This window comes from Protopterus annectens, chromosome 1.part1 (genome assembly GCF_019279795.1).
Source record: "Protopterus annectens isolate FY-2018-M chromosome 1.part1, PAN1.0, whole genome shotgun sequence".
Taxonomy (NCBI): domain Eukaryota; kingdom Metazoa; phylum Chordata; order Ceratodontiformes; family Protopteridae; genus Protopterus; species Protopterus annectens.
The window spans coordinates 1544351272-1544367954 of NC_056726.1; positions in this window are offsets into that span (position 1 = coordinate 1544351272).

Consider the following 16683-nt stretch of genomic DNA (forward strand, 5'->3'; position numbering starts at 1 on the left):
GCTCCATTATGATCCTCTCCATAGCTTTGCAGACTAGACTTGTTAAGCTTATGGGCGGTAATTACCAGGGTCCGTGAGGCGCCGCCTTTGTGGAGTGGGACCACAGTTGCCATACGCCACTCCTTGGGCACGTATCCTGTGGTAAGGCTGAAATTAAACAGCTGCCTTATGTGCGGGTTTAATTCCTCATTTAGCTCGTGTAGCACACAGCCGGGGACACCATCCGGTCCCATTGATGCTGTGTTTTTAGCTTTAGAGAGCAGCTTTCACCTGCACATTTGAGATGTCCAGGAGGCTACACTCGGCTGGGATAGTTATCTCTCCTTTAGGGGGGGAGAGTGGGGTGAAGTTTGCACTGAACCTGTCTGCCAGTATGTTGGCAGTGTCTGTGGGTTCAGTGATTTTTGTATAATTTTGGACTAATTCTGAGCATATCTGAGAGTTTCCACCCAGGTTCCTAACATAGCTGAAAAAGGCCTTATGATTGTCCTTTGAATCCATGGCAATTTTTCTCTCAAAATTGGCCTTAGTTGATTTTATGAGTGCTCGTATTTTTTTACTAATAATGATCAGGGGTGACTTCCCTTTTATGGATTTTGTTCTATCATGTAATAGCTTTCTCCTCTTATTGTAAAGTTTGTTAATAGAAATCTTTTGAAAGATTCTTTAAACTCTTTTCATGTTACATCCATGTAAACATTTCTCAGAGTATTACAAGAAAGCTTTATATTTGTCTGTTTGTAGCTTGACTTTAATCATCATACCAGGGGTCTCGTAGTTGAAAGAATGAGTTACTTAAGGGAAATCTCATTACCAGTATGTCCAGAGGCTCTTGTTTTTTCCAGCAGCAGCACTGACACAAGCTTGGTATGTTGGAGGACATGTGTTCAAGTCCCCAAAGACAACTAATGTTATCCTTTCACTTTTATGATTCTAACACTGCCTAAGCGGAGGCGGGGGGGTTCTTGTATCTGTGTTTGTACATTTGTAATTTGTAGATACATTCAGTAAGAGCTGCTTTAGTCCTATTACATTAAGGAAAACACACATGAATAACAGTGGAAGTGTCTAGCATTTGCATCTTGAAACAAAGTATCTGTTTATATAAAATAGTGGTGGGGAATATGACATTATGGGTTACATACTACTGATTGGGATTTGAATGAACATGTTTTTCCAACTTAAGTTACATGAAATCTGTAACAAAAACCATTCCACACCAAATGTAAGGGATCTAAAGATTATGCTGAAGTATTGGCAGAGGCAGAAAGAAGGTCTGTAGAGAGAGAAAAAAAAACGAGGCAACTAAATGCAGCAGTTAAACTGGCAACAAACAGATTGAAAACACCGCAATAAAATTTATACGCAAACTTAACAATTTCATGAGGACTGTTAATGTTGTTCCAGGGGCAGACACTCAACAGGAGAGGAAAAGATGGCAAGAAATGTAATTAAACTACAATACATGCTGTACCAAGCTTTATATTGCTCAAGTGGCTTGATTGATCAATAGTCAAGGGATTGATTTAAACAAATGACAGTAAAATATTTTAGCCCACAAGCTAATAATCAGAATAAACATTTGCATTATGTACAATATTGGGATAAACATTAAGATAATATTTTAGTGTAATTTTCATAATTTAATGAATACTCAGTTGTTTTTATTGTATCGTCACCGTATTTATTACTTATCTGAAACCTAATCTATATAGGCAATTAGCAGTCATGTATATTGTTTGTGTTGTAGTTATGATTTATGCTTTTTCTTTTTGTATAGTTAGGTAATCATCAAGTTTAATCTTATTTATTACAATCAAGTTTGAAAATTAAAGACACTGAGAAAAAAGTAGTTCAAAATCAAAAACACTGCTGGCATCTGATGTGCAGGACTGACTAGCTGGATCAATGTGTCACACATCAAAAAGACCTTCCCTCATAATGAGTGCAACTTAAATGCCATTCACATCATCCCTCAAACAAAAAAAACAAACAGACAACATTGCATCCAGAGATGACTGAAGACTTTTTCACTTTAAAATCCAGACCAAATCCAGATCTTTTTAAACCTGGTGATTTTTAAGCTTCCCACCCCTACTGCAAATCGAGCTTAAAAAGTTCCTCCCTTTCTACACTACTGCTGAAATTTTGAAATTTATATGCGAATTCTTTATTTGCCATTCCTTATGATTATATCAAAAAGTGCATTTTGCCTCTTATTGTCTGTTGTACTGATTTACTTCATCTGAATTCATTATCTAGCTAGCTGTTAGATAAAGTAGTGTATTTATACACTTTAGCAAGCACTTGTTTTCTCATCAAGGTCAGTGGACGTTCCTTCTAGTGCACTGGGCGGCAGCCTGGTCTGTCTAGATTGAGTAAACACTTAAGATTTCTGCATGCAGTTTTATTGACTAGAGAGCTTTTTAATTAGCTTATCTTGTTTTAGTGCCATTATAAATTCTGTATAACTGAGTGGCTCTTGGCTCATTTAAACAAAATGAAGTATGTTTATTAAATAATCACACTTTTATGAGCTGTTTAAGGTACACTTCTGCATCCATATCTTTAAGTTCCGTTTGTGGTAGCACTTCACTCTGGACACTCTCTCGTACTGTGATTCTACATTAGGAGGACTGGGCTTTCTGAGCTCGGAAACCCACAAAAGGGCTCTAAGTATTTTTTCTTTGTACTTTTCTTATATACTGTTACGGTACTTCAGCAGTTAAAAAAACTGTACTGTTTGCTGCTGCTTTGCACTGTATTTTATTACTGCATTTGTCGCATTTTGACTGTATTTCACACCAACTGCTGCTTTTACTTACTTTAAGAAAATATCTGTTTCTCTTGTTTTATTCTGTTGATATTATTAATTCAAGAAAAACTGTGCTCTTTTTAGAATGTTGCTTATTTAGTTAAAAAAAAATCCCACTTTTTCTGTTCCTTTGTACCTCTCTCAGCCATAGTATAGATTGGCTTCGGACGAGCTGAATTCAGTTCTATTTGTGGACTGAGCACTAAAAATCAGTGCATCTTTTTTTGGAGAAGACCCCATGTACCCTTGTGGCAGGAGCATACAGTAGGACTAGCTGATTTAAGGTTACTGTTTCAGGGCTCAGTTTGTGCTTTTTCATTGGTTCAGGGCTCAGTTTGTGCTTTTTCATTGGTTCAAGGCTCAGTTTGTGCTTTTTCATTGGTTTCTTTGTAGTAGCTGCTTTGTTCTTGCTTGTGCGTAGTGCACCATCATGCACCACTGTGAAGAGGGGTTCACTCCTGGTGGTTATAGATGCAAAAGTGCTAATAGAAGCATTTTTATCTTAGAAGTGGCTGTCTATCTAGAAAGATCAGTTCTTCAATAGCTATTAGCTGTTCAGTGAACCACCTGGTAGAGATTTTACCTCGACATCAGACCCTATATATTCAGTCTTTTATAGATCTCCTACTGTACACCCCATTGGTTAGTCACCCTAAAATAGCTCTTTGGCTGATGCACGCATCTTTCTCTTTTATCTGCTGAGATACCAGGTTCAAACCTTGCATTGTGGGCTGTCAATTTCCCCTGTTTCTCCTGAAAACCTGGTGGACATGTTTTTTGAAGCAATGTAGCAACTGCCTTATGTACACTGACAACCCCTTACTCCTAAATCATTTGAGTAAAATTTGTGAGAGATGCTCCTACACTAAGGATCTGGAATCACTGCTCTCTCATGCACAGAACAGCAACACTAAACAGGTTGTCAGATCACACACCATGAGTCCTATATGTAATATGCACCCAACACATAAATCTTCATATGCAGAGGTACTCTCCAGAAACCTACCTAAACACCAGATGACTCCAAAACACAAACATGCCACACCTAACACAACACCCAAGACACTTAATACACATAAAACAACAGCACCTGTGTCTCACCAAATACGTCCTTAAAGCAATGCACAACTATTCCAAATGTTTTAGTTATAGTTAAGTCTATAGTGAGGCATATATGCATCACACTCACCAGGTTGAAGAAGGAGGTTACAGTCAGCTGCCTGACTATTGCAAGAATTCACCAGATCACACATGCACTCATGTCTCTCAAGAACAAGTAATTCAATGACACTTAGTTTCTTTGTGTTTGATATTTTCATGCAGGGAATTTTGTTGTTGTGGCCTTGTCTAAAAAGGTATTATGGGGCACTGCATGATAGAGTAGTGATTTCAGATCCTTAGTGTAGGCACTATGACTATGTAATAGCTCATGTTGGCATGAATAATACCTCTCTGGACTATATGAAGACAGACATGACTGAGCTCTCTAAATATGTGTCCCAGGCAGGTATGCCCCTAGTTTTGAGCAGTAATTTACCCCCGACTAGGATGATACCACAATATAAATAGAAAATTATTGACTTCAATAACTGGATTAATTTCTGGTGTCATTCTAAGGTGATCTAGCTCCTGTCAACCAGAACGACATGGTGGGTAGACCAATTTGCTTTGCCAGAGATGGTCTTCACCTGGCACCTCTTGGCTTTCGGTATCTGACTAAGACACTTGCCTCCCCATAATACTTTTTTAGGCAAATCACAACAACAAAATGCACGACATGAAAATAACAAACACAAAGTAATAAGCTTCATGTGCTGAACTCTAGGAGATTAAATCAGAAACGTGCACTCTCTGGAAGCACTTCTCTCCCTGGAAGATGTTGACATCTGTGCAGTCACAGATACCTGGCTCAATGCTGTAGAAATTATGCAGGCGTTGCAAGGTTATAATGCTGTCCACACCTTCAGGCTGCAAATTAAAGTTATGAGAACCAAAGGAGGTGGAGTATCTATTTTCATTAAAGATAATTAGTCCTCATCATTAGTTAGATAAAACTCTGTGGAGCTACTCCATGCGCACATTATCTTGGGTAAGAACCCCTTTCAGGTCACCAGTTACAGGTCCCCTTCCAGGAATCAAGATGCCCACACAGCTTATTTAGACCTACCTGGAAAAATTAAGGTACAACCTAAGACCCTAGTCACGACTGACGTCAACTGCCTTTCCATTAATTGGGAAACTTATATGAGCACAAATCTCACTCACACAAAAGTTCCTGGACTTTGTCAACTCAAATGCCCTGGAATAAATAAATAAATGCACCACCTCACAAGGGATTTCAATATTTTAGACCTAGTCCTCAGCAAAATGAATGACAGATGCAATGCCACAAGTGTAAGGACCGCATACCAAATCTCCATCATCTCTTCCTCCTCCTCTATGCATCTCCAAAGAACAAATCATCAATGCTGTCTCCAAGGCTGAGAACACAGCCTCCATGGTACCAGATGACATTCTGAGACACATTGTTAATGTTCTAAAACAAGAGCTAGCTACTCCATTAGGCTACTCCATTAGGCACTCTATTCAACTACAACCTGAGTACTTGCTTTGTCCCCACTGAATATAAAACAGCAACAGTTATTATCCGCCACAAGGATGGCTTGGCAACAGACCTGTGTAACTACAGACCCATAAGTTTACCCATCCTTGGTTGTAAGGCAAGGGAATTAATCATCATGGGCCATATAAATAAGGATATAGGTGACCTCCAATCCCTGGTTCTGTCCCAAATGAGTTTTATCAAGGACAGGTCATGCCTGCTAAATCTGGTGGACTTCTTTCAGAATGTGACCAGAGCCACAGATGAGGGCAAAGCCATGCACACAGCTTATCTTGACTTGGCCAAGATCTTCGACACTGTCCCACATTTAGGCATCAATGACAAACTAATCCAGTTCAATATCAACCCCAGTGTTTTCAGGTTGTTTGCAAACTGACTCACAGATCGACAACACTCAGGTAAAGTTAGAAACTTTTCTTCTACCAGCAGACCTGTCACAAGTGAGTTCCAATAAGGGTCAGTGCTAGCCCCCCCCTCTTGTTTGGCATATACTTCTCCGAAATCCAGGCCAAAATGGAGGGGCTGTGGCTAACCAAGTTTATGGATGACTGCAGTTTAGATGCTAGCATTGAACCCCTAGCGATGTCAGCATACTTCAAAAGGGGCTTACACAGACCAAGGATTGGTGCCAAAGCTTTGTTCTTAAACGAAATGCTAAAAAATGCATCATCATTTCTTTCAGTAAAAACAGTGTCCTTGCCAATTATAAAATAAACAATAACAGTACCAATTCAGTTTTGAGAGATCTGGGAACAGAAGTTGAATGCGAACCCAGATTTGACCATCATGTGCCTGCTGTAGTGAGGAAGGCATTCTACGTCACCCACCTAATTAGCAAAGGCATCACCTCAAGAGCAAAAGGGGTAATGACTGCACTGTACTCATCCCTCATCAGGCCTATTATTGACTATAATACTCCCTTTGATATGTATCTTACCAGACACCTGCAGCAACTTGAGAGTCCTCAGAGATTTCTAACATCTCCAGCTCATGTCTTATTAGGATAGACTGAAGTAGCTGTCACTGTACCGAGGAATATATATACTACTTACAGGTGAGTCATGTCTGGTTTACAGGGTTACCTCTGACCCAAATGAAATGAAAATGCTCCACATCCAAAAGTCAAATGGGACTAGAGTCACCTGTTACAGGGACCTCAGTCTAGCCTGCAACATAAACAGGGCCTGCTGGAGAGATAGACACATCTCTCAGAGGTTGCCATTCCTCTGGGAATGCTTTTGACCCATATCAAGCAGAGCATTCCCATAACTGTGTTTAAGCACAACCTGGAATACTGGATAGGAAATCATACATTTCTAGTGGGGATTGACCCAATGTCTCTCCTAGACATGGGTAGTCCTTGCTAGAAAAACCTTGAGCATAGAGTATATCACTCATCTAGTATTATATTGCAATTTAGCCTAGTGATATCCTATGAACCTTTAACCAAGATTTAAAAAAAATAGAAAATGGAACCTTCAAACCACTTAATCTCAGTCAGAAAATAAGTTAACCTCTATAAGGCACATAGCAAACTATTTCTTGAATTGTATGAAGCTGAAAAAGTAAACCAGACTTATTAAGATTACAATTATCTACCATATAAAGTAACATTAAATCTTCAAAGTCAGTTAACAAAGAATAAGAATGTTAAAAAAACAGATAAAATATGTGACAATGTTTAACTGATAAACCATGCTAAAATATAAAATATAAATAAATTCTAAATATATATATATATATATATATATATATATATATATATATATATATATAATTAGAAAACAGAGCCAATGTCAGCTATTTTCATTGTAAAATGTTTACAGTGTTTGATATTTGTTTGTTTTTAACAATAACAGCCAGTAATGTTATCATTAATCAGTCCAGTATCAGTCTTTTAATAATCTTTTAAACATTGGGGCAGTGTTCTGAGTTCTAGTATGCTTTTTATGGAATAATAATAATTCAGCCCTGGTTTTCTAAAATAGTTCAGTTTCAGCTGCCACAGTAGTTCACATTTTGTTAAAAGACCGAAGATGTCTCCTTCCATTTCCAAAAGGTCCACGTGGTCAATAATTTGAAATTTAAAGCCAGTGTGTCTTTTGTGAAGCTGCAGGTGCCTAGCCAGTCATTATTCTGGCATGTGCTCTAATTTTGAAATGATGGCCAGAAATCCTTTTAAGTCTGTTGAGCATTTTCCCCACATTAAATGCTTCACAGTCATTGCACATCACCCTGTAAACCACCTGACTTGAGTTACAGTCTCCTCCTGCCATTAGATTTAATCAGTTTCTTTAAATAAAGGCAGGAAAACATGTCTCCCTCCAGTATGTGTGACAAAAGACACAATTGGCTCCACACTTATTGCTGTGTGTATCCTGTGGTCTGGACCTATCTTCAACCCAACTCCTGATGTGTCTAGCTTTCCAATACACAAACTGGGCTTCTACAAGGATGCATATTAAATATGAGGTTTCAGAAATTATGGCCTAATTCTCTTTAATAACATTAAAGATGCTGTGATAGTCAACAGTAAAAGTCAAGATACAACTGTCTGTAGATTTGTTGCCCATAGATTTCTTTAACACCCTCCTACAAGGAGTGTTAAGTACTAATGCATTTCTACTTTTTAGTTCAATTATAGGTTCCAAAATGCTTCTTAACATATTACTTTCATATCCCTCAAAATAAAATAATTTCAGTATAATTTCGTTTCTTAAGGAAGGGTTCCATTTTCATGGTGACCCTAGCCAACCTGTAGCCCTGGGATTTAACAAGTTTATATTTTGTCCTGGTGGGATGGAGACTCTTATGTAGCAGGAGGTTAAAATCATCCAAGGCAAATTTTGAGAGAAAAATCGCCAAGGATTCAAAAGACAATCATAAGGCCTTCTTTAGCTATGTTAGAAACCTAGGAGGAAACTCCCAGATATGCTCAGAATTAGTTCAAAATGATGTGAAGATTACTGAACCTACACACATTGCCAACATACTGGCTGACAGGTTCAGTGCAAACTTCTCCCATCCCCCAAAGGAGAGATATCTATACCAGAGGATTGTAGCCCCCAAACATCTCCAACGCCCAGGTGAGAACTGCTCTCTCCAAAGCAAAACACAGCATTCATGGGACGGATGGTGTCCCCGGCTGTGTGCTCCATGAACTCAATGAGGAATTAAACCCGCAGTTAGGACAGCTGTTTAATCTTAGCCTCACCTCAGGATATGTACCCAAGGAGTGGCGCCGGCGACTGTGGTCCCACTTCACAAGGGCGGTGCCTCCACCGACCCTGGAAATTACCGTCCCATTAGCTTGACAAGCCTTATCTGCAAAGCCATGGAGAGGATCATAATGGAACTCATAAATAAAGACATAGGGAACTTGCAGACTTTGGATCCAACCCAGTTTGGCTTTGTCAAAGGCAGATCATGCCTTTTAAACTTGGTTGACTTTTTCGAGACAGTCACCAAGGCCATTGATGAGGAAAGGCAGTCCATACAGCCTACCTTGACCTGGCAAAGGCCTTCGACACAATACCCCACTCAGGTATCATCAAAAAACTCATCAGCTTGAATGTAAACCCATACATCACAAGATGGGTTGCAAACTGGCTAAGTGACTGAACCCACAGGGTCAGAGTTGCTGGAGCCATGTCAGACTCAAAGCCTGTCACAAGTGGTGTCCCACAGGGCTCAGTCCTGGGTCCACTCTTGTTCGGCATCTACTTTTCTGAAGTACAAGCAAACACAGGAGGGTTATGGCTGACAAAGTTTGCAGATGACTGCAAACTGGGTGCCATAGTCGAAAACACATCTGACACAGATATCCTTCAGAAGGGCCTCACAGAAATGGATAACTGGTGCCAGAGCCATGGCCTAAAGTTAAATGCCAAGAAATGCATAGTCATACCCTTGGGAAAAACAAGGTTACCCCTAGCTACCATATAGGTGGCAATCCACTGAGCACAGAAGAAGTCATCAGGGATCTGGGGACCCAGGTTGACAGTAGCCTTTCGTTTGACACTCATGTTGCTAAAGTAGTTAGGAAAACCTTCTACATTGCCCACCTGATCATGAAGGGATTCACATCTAGATCAAGGGAGGTCATCGCCCCTGTACTCATCACTCATTAGACCTATGATTGAGTACAATGCCCCATTCGGAATGTATCTGACCAGACACCAGCAGCAGCTGGAAAGGCCCCAAAAGTTCCTCACCAAAAGGATAAAGGGTCTCAAAAATATGTCTTATGCTGCCCGACTGAAAGAACTCCAGCTCTATTCAGTCTCATACCGCTTGCTCAAAGGTGACCTGTGCCTGACATATAAGGCCATGTCAAACCCTGATTTGATGAATATGCTTCACCTCAAAAAATCTAGATCCCTCAGAATCACAAGGGCGGGAGACTTAAACCTTGACACGGTTATTAATAGAACATCCAAGTAGAGAACAGCACAAACGAAGAAATAATATAAAATCTGGAATCAAAGCAATAGGGCAACACGCAAATATACCACAGAAGTCACAGGAAAATAGGATTAAAATTTAATGAAGCGCTTTTCGTCTGTGGTATACACAGACTTCCTCAGACAAAAAGTATCACAAAGAACAATTAGCAAAACAGGCAGCTTAAGTATACGGCAGTGTTGATTCAAAAAGTCATTATCCAATCAAGCACACTTGAAGTCATGAATAAAGTTTAAAGTTAAACACACACACAAAATTTATATTAACTCACTCCTGTTGTGTTAGAACTGATCTTAAAAAAGCAACTAGTCATTAGCCTATCGTCTAGATGCACATTAGTCGCTACCTAAAGGGGACAAGTGCAAATCACAAAGCAAGTAGCAAAGTAGTGGTAGTATATTACAAACTCATAGAACTGAGAAAGCATACTATCTAGCCAAATTCTTAAGTTTCAGAAGGCTGCTAATAGAGCAGCCTTCATTAAGACCCGGTAGGGCGTAAGCATTTAGTCTTATTTGCCATCGCAATTCAGATGCCTCTAACAGTAGATGTACAGGGCTCCTCTAATAGTGTCATGCAGTTGTTCTATAACCATGTACTTAAAATGGTGGTCCCCATGCTGGATGATATGTTTAGCAAGAGCGTTTTCATCTTTTGCTTTATTAATTGCATATTGGTGTTCGTAGATCTGATCTTTTAATCTACGCTCGGTTTTGCCTACATAGAAACCAGTGCATTTTTGGCATAATGCCAAATATACCACCATTTTCGAGTTGCAAGTACATCTACATCTGATGTCATATCTAATGTTGTCAATATCGAATCTATTTGATTCAAGGATATAACGGTTCACAGAGCCAACCTGAGTTTACCGACCGCTTAGTGGATGTCAGTCGGCTTCTTCCCGGTGCTCTTCTTGATGGGGCTCCAATTTTGGGCAATTGGTTATCCGAGGACTTTGTGTTTACAGGATATGGGGACAAGGAAACCTGTCAGATGCACGATAATTCCACCGATGGTCACGAGGTAAATAACAATGATTTAGCTGATAAATTAAAAACTTTCGATAAGCTTTTACTGAAACTTAAAAAACTGAAATTGGAAATATCATACTTTAATGAATGTATTGCTTGCAAAGTCATCCCTAAAGGTCTAAGGCATTTTCAATACCCGACAGGGTTGGTTTTGAACTCAGAATTCCACAAAGAGTTGATTAATTTATTTGACCAACAAGGTCAGGACCTTTTAAAGGTAATGATTAAGCATTACTCCTTATGGGTGACACAGTTAAATGAGGAAATTACTGTGTTGGACAATTCCATTAAAACTCATGTGGAATTTAGCAGGTACAAATATGATTATAATAGATGTTTTACCAGCATAGACCAGTACCTGTCTAAATTAAAGTTCAACAAAATTAAGAAACTGGAGCGCGATTTGAAAGCATACCAGTTGGGGGTGGCTTACCCACCCCCTGCTTCTTCACAAGCTTGGAATCTTAATGGTGGCAGCAGTAACCCTCCCACCACAGAGGGTAGAGGTGAGATAACATCGGACAACATCAGGGACCTTGACACATTTGGGGACACCTTTGTTGACCAAGGTGTCAGAAGGAGTGAGACTAATGAACCGTAAACAACAACAGGGTCCTCACACCACGTCTATGGGTCAGCAACAGGCCCACTTTACTGCAAATAGACAGGGAGCAATCCCTAAGCAAAGGAACAACTTGCAGCAACCAACTAGGGGGAAGCAACAGAAACAGACTTTTCAGAGGCAGTAGATACCAGGAGTAGTCACAACCTGGCTCTACTCCCATTTTCTGGTTTAACTGAGGCCTCGGCTTGTGCTGCTATTGAGGACCCTTGTGCCGTTCCACCTTTGGTTACTATTGATAAGCTTCAGGATGTCGAGGCTGACACTGTGGTTCCCTCTACTAACCTACGAATGGGTCCAGTTATTTCCACCAACCAACTTGGTGACTAATATTTTTAACTACTCTAATGTGCTGATTCCTGACGAACTGGCTGACCTTTTATCCAAAGGATATACATATGTACCCCAACAGAAGTTCGATCTAGTGAACACTATTATCGACATCAAGATGTTTGCTCGTAAATTGAACTTTAATTTGTTGTTTGAAACACGTGGTTTCAGTCACGATGTTCCATCTGACATTTTTGTCCCTAGTATGTTTAACCCACCTCTGCACCCACTAGTACAAGCGTTTGAAACCACCTGTGAACTTGATTTAAGACATAGTAACTTGCATTTAAGTACATGTATCAACGATTCAGAGAAGTCTGAAATGGCCTTACTGGAATTTGTTAAAATACACTCCCTAAGAATTTGTAAACCCGATAAAGGTGGCGGGGTTGTTGTTTTTGATCAGTTAGACTATTTTGATAAGATGTTAGAACTCTTGTCTAATGACGCGTATATGATTAGTTCAAGATCTGAGGTTAACCACTCATATCGTACGATTAAGAGCTCTTTGGACGAAATGTTCCTTGAAGGTAGACTTAACCAAGGTCAACATAAATACCTTACCACATTATTCCCTAGGTTCCCCTGTATCTTTGGTATACCCAAGATCCACAAGGACCTAGTTAATCCACCCATGCGCCCACTTGTGGATGGGCGGGGCTCTCCTACATACCCCTGTGCCAAGCTGGTCGATAACATCTTGCAGAAATATCTTGAGGGAGAAGAGCAAATCTGTAAAGACTCTTGGTCCTTTCTAGACAAACTGAATAACATTCCATTCAGTACAGAGTATAATTTCCTGACAATAGATGCCAAGGATTTATATACTTGCATACCTTTGGACTGGGTGGCCTTCTTCCTTAAGAGCAAGGGCGCCCCACCCCATGAAATATCCCTTGTGACAGAATTGTTGGATTTGATACTATACAACAATTACTTTCTATTGGGAGAGAATTTTTATCTTCAAAAAACAGGCGTGGCTATGGGGTCCCCTTGCGGAGCCAGCTTGGCCAATATAGTGATGTCATACTGGGAAAGGGAGAATATATTAAGTAATAATTCGGTATTAGTACCCAAGATCAAGTACTATACCCGTTACCTGGATGACATATTCATTCTACTAGAGGGTGAAGAAGCTGAGAGTCTGTTATTATTAGACCTATTCAACAATTCCACCGATTTTTTATCATTTACTTCCTCTTTTAATACTGAGGCAATAGCTTATTTAGACGTATGGTTGGTTAAAAATGTAACCTTGAATAAATATGTGGCCAGTATATATAGGAAGCCTACCTACTCTAATTCATTTCTCCATTTCAGCAGCTGCCACCCCAGCTACCAAAAAAGGTCTGTAGCCAAGGGCCAGCTCGTACGAGCAGCCCGGATGGTGAGCCTAGATGATGAATTTCTTAGGGAGTGTAATTTACTTAAGAACATGTTCCTACATAGAGGCTACCCGCTTAAATTACTAAATAACCTAGTTAATGAGGTCACTAATAAAAGATCAAGTGGAATTTATAAACCCATACTGAATATCAGTTCCTGTGGGATAGTGGAGCCTATGTTGGAACATATAGACGGAAGAATTCCAACTCTAAATAATAACACAAGACTAATTCTTACATATTGCCCGAGTAGTAGGTTTATTATGGACATCATTACTAAGAACTGGAATTTGTTCCGCTCCAATTTTGCAATTATGAACAAACTGGGAGTTAAACCAGAGGTTACATACAGAAGGGGTAAAAATATGAAAATGTTGCTGGAACAACCTGAGCATCAGAGTACCCGTACTCCCGGTATGTTCAAATGCCAAAACTGCAATCAATGCCGTTATATCCTTGAATCAAATAGATTTGATATTGACAACATTAGATATGACATCAGATGTAGATGTACTTGCAACTCGAAAATGGTGGTATATTTGGCATTATGCCAAAAATGCACTGGTTTCTATGTAGGCAAAACCGAGCGTAGATTAAAAGATCGGATCTACGAACACCAATATGCAATTAATAAAGCAAAAGATGAAAACGCTCTTGCTAAACATATCATCCAGCATGGGGACCACCATTTTAAGTACATGGTTATAGAACAACTGCATGACACTATTAGAGGAGCCCCTGTACATCTACTGTTAGAGGCATCTGAATTGCGATGGCAAATAAGACTAAATGCTTACGCCCTACCGGGTCTTAATGAAGGCTGCTCTATTAGCAGCCTTCTGAAACTTAAGAATTTGGCTAGATAGTATGCTTTCTCAGTTCTATGAGTTTGTAATATACTACCACTACTTTGCTACTTGCTTTGTGATTTGCACTTGTCCCCTTTAGGTAGCGACTAATGTGCATCTAGACGATAGGCTAATGACTAGTTGCTTTTTTAAGATCAGTTCTAACACAACAGGAGTGAGTTAATATAAATTTTGTGTGTGTGTTTAACTTTAAACTTTATTCATGACTTCAAGTGTGCTTGATTGGATAATGACTTTTTGAATCAACACTGCTGTATACTTAAGCTGCCTGTTTTGCTAATTGTTCTTTGTGATACTTTTTGTCTGAGGAAGTCTGTGTATACCACAGACGAAAAGCGCTTCATTAAATTTTAATCCTATCTTCCTGTGACTTCTGTGGTATATTTGCGTGTTGCCCTATTGCTTTGATCCCAGATTTTATATTATTAATAGAACATGCTGGAGGGACAGATTCATCACCCAGAGACTCCCTATGCTGTGGAACAAAATCCCGGTACATGTGAGGCAGAGCACCTCGCTGGCCTTGTTCAAGAGGAATCTTGACCAATGGATGGGGGATCGCAGATATACCCCAGGGATTACTTCAGTGTCACTGCTTGACAGAGGCACAGCAAAATAATAGGCATAGTTTTATTCAAACTAAAGGGGTGGCGAAAGCCAAATAACTATGGGCTAGGCTTATAAATGCCCTTGGGCAGATAGCCTAGTATGAACCTATGAACCTAAGAAAGCTGGACAAAGCCCAACAAAATGGGGGGACAGTGCCCAAAAATAGGGACATATTTTAAATATTTCTCTTATAAACTTAGAAAGTTGATAGAATAACAGGGTTTGTTTTAACATACATTTTCTTTTTTTTTTAAAACAAGTTTATTGTTTTAACATACAAGAAAAATGTCATAACAATTTTATACAAGTAATTAAAATAGATGTGATTATAACATTCAACAAAACAACCAAAGTATTTACAAAGACATCCACTACAATCAGATCAATTAATTAAACTAAAATACCATGCTATTGAAGTTAAGATTTTTTTAACAAGTTTTGTAAATTATCCCATACAATATAATAAGATGTTTTTCTAGTAGTTCTAGACTTTATTGTGTTCATTTCCATATGGCACACTATATTCATAACATTTTTAAATTCATTGAACAAAGGAGGTGTATCTGAAATCCAATTTCTGGTTATTATTTTCCTAGCCACTGCTAGAATTGACCATAACAAGGGAAGCTTAACCTTTTAACACTTTGAGGTACCGTGTGTTAAATAATATAAGAGATTTAGAAATAATGAAATTATCTGTAAAAAGAGCCTGCAAAAATTCATTAATTGACTTCCAATATTCTTTCAATTTTATACAGTCATAAAACATATGAGCCCAATCAGCATTAATTTCTACATTACATCTTTTACATAGATTATCTTTATTATTTATTTTATTCATCATCAAAGGTGTATAGAAAGATCTATGTAAAAATTTCCATGTAAAAGTCTCCAGACAATGGAAGACGTAGTTTTATAAGCAGATTCCAATATATATTGTTTATCTTGTTGAGTTGGTGAGTCACCATTAATGGAAGTGAAATAATTCCAGTAGGTATCTACACTGTAAAAAGTTTCTTGTCTGATAATTTTATGTATGTATGAAAGCTTACCTTTATCAGAGACTTTATGTTGTAAACTTAATATCAAGTAATCAATCAGTGTTGGAATAGATTCTTTAACTGTTATAGACATTAGATCTATTTTATCAATGAGATGTTGTCTAAAGGTCTGAACCTCTAACCAGCAAGTTTCTCTTAGATCAAATTCTTGTTTTAAGAAATCTAGATTTTTAACTTTATTATCAGATATCAACTGATACCAGTACTTTAGATCATTATCTATAGCTAAATGAGTTCCTTCAGAAGTAGATGACAAAAGCATACCCCAAGTATACATTATAGGGAATATAATAAAATTCCATTCCCTATATTTAGGATACATAAGTATAAAGTTACGATAGCTAGTAATAATGTTTAATGGGTAACTAACTATATGTTTAGGTGTAATAGGTGAAGTACAAAATTCCTTTAGTAACCATAACATGGAGTTATTTACAATCATATTTTTATGTGTTAAGGAGAATTTCATGAAGTGCATACTAATTAGCTCCCAGTAATCTTTCCATTTTGCAACATATGACTGATCTATTAATAAAGTAATAACTTTTATAATAGAAGAGATTGTGTATAAATTAAAGTCTGGAAAAGAAATACCCCCATTGAGACCAGCTATTAGTATTTTTTTTTAATGCAATCCTAGGTCTATTAGGTGCCCAAAGGAAATTTAACATTAGTGCATTCAATTTTTTCATAGTTATTTTTGTAGGTGGAAGTATTATTGATTGTATTAAGTATAAAATCTTGGGGAATATTATCATTTTAATAATCGTAAGTCTCTCTTCCATAGTAAAAAACATATTATTCCAGGAATTGAAAAGATTTTGTATATTAAGAAGACAGGTATTATAATTATTATATATAATAGATTTAA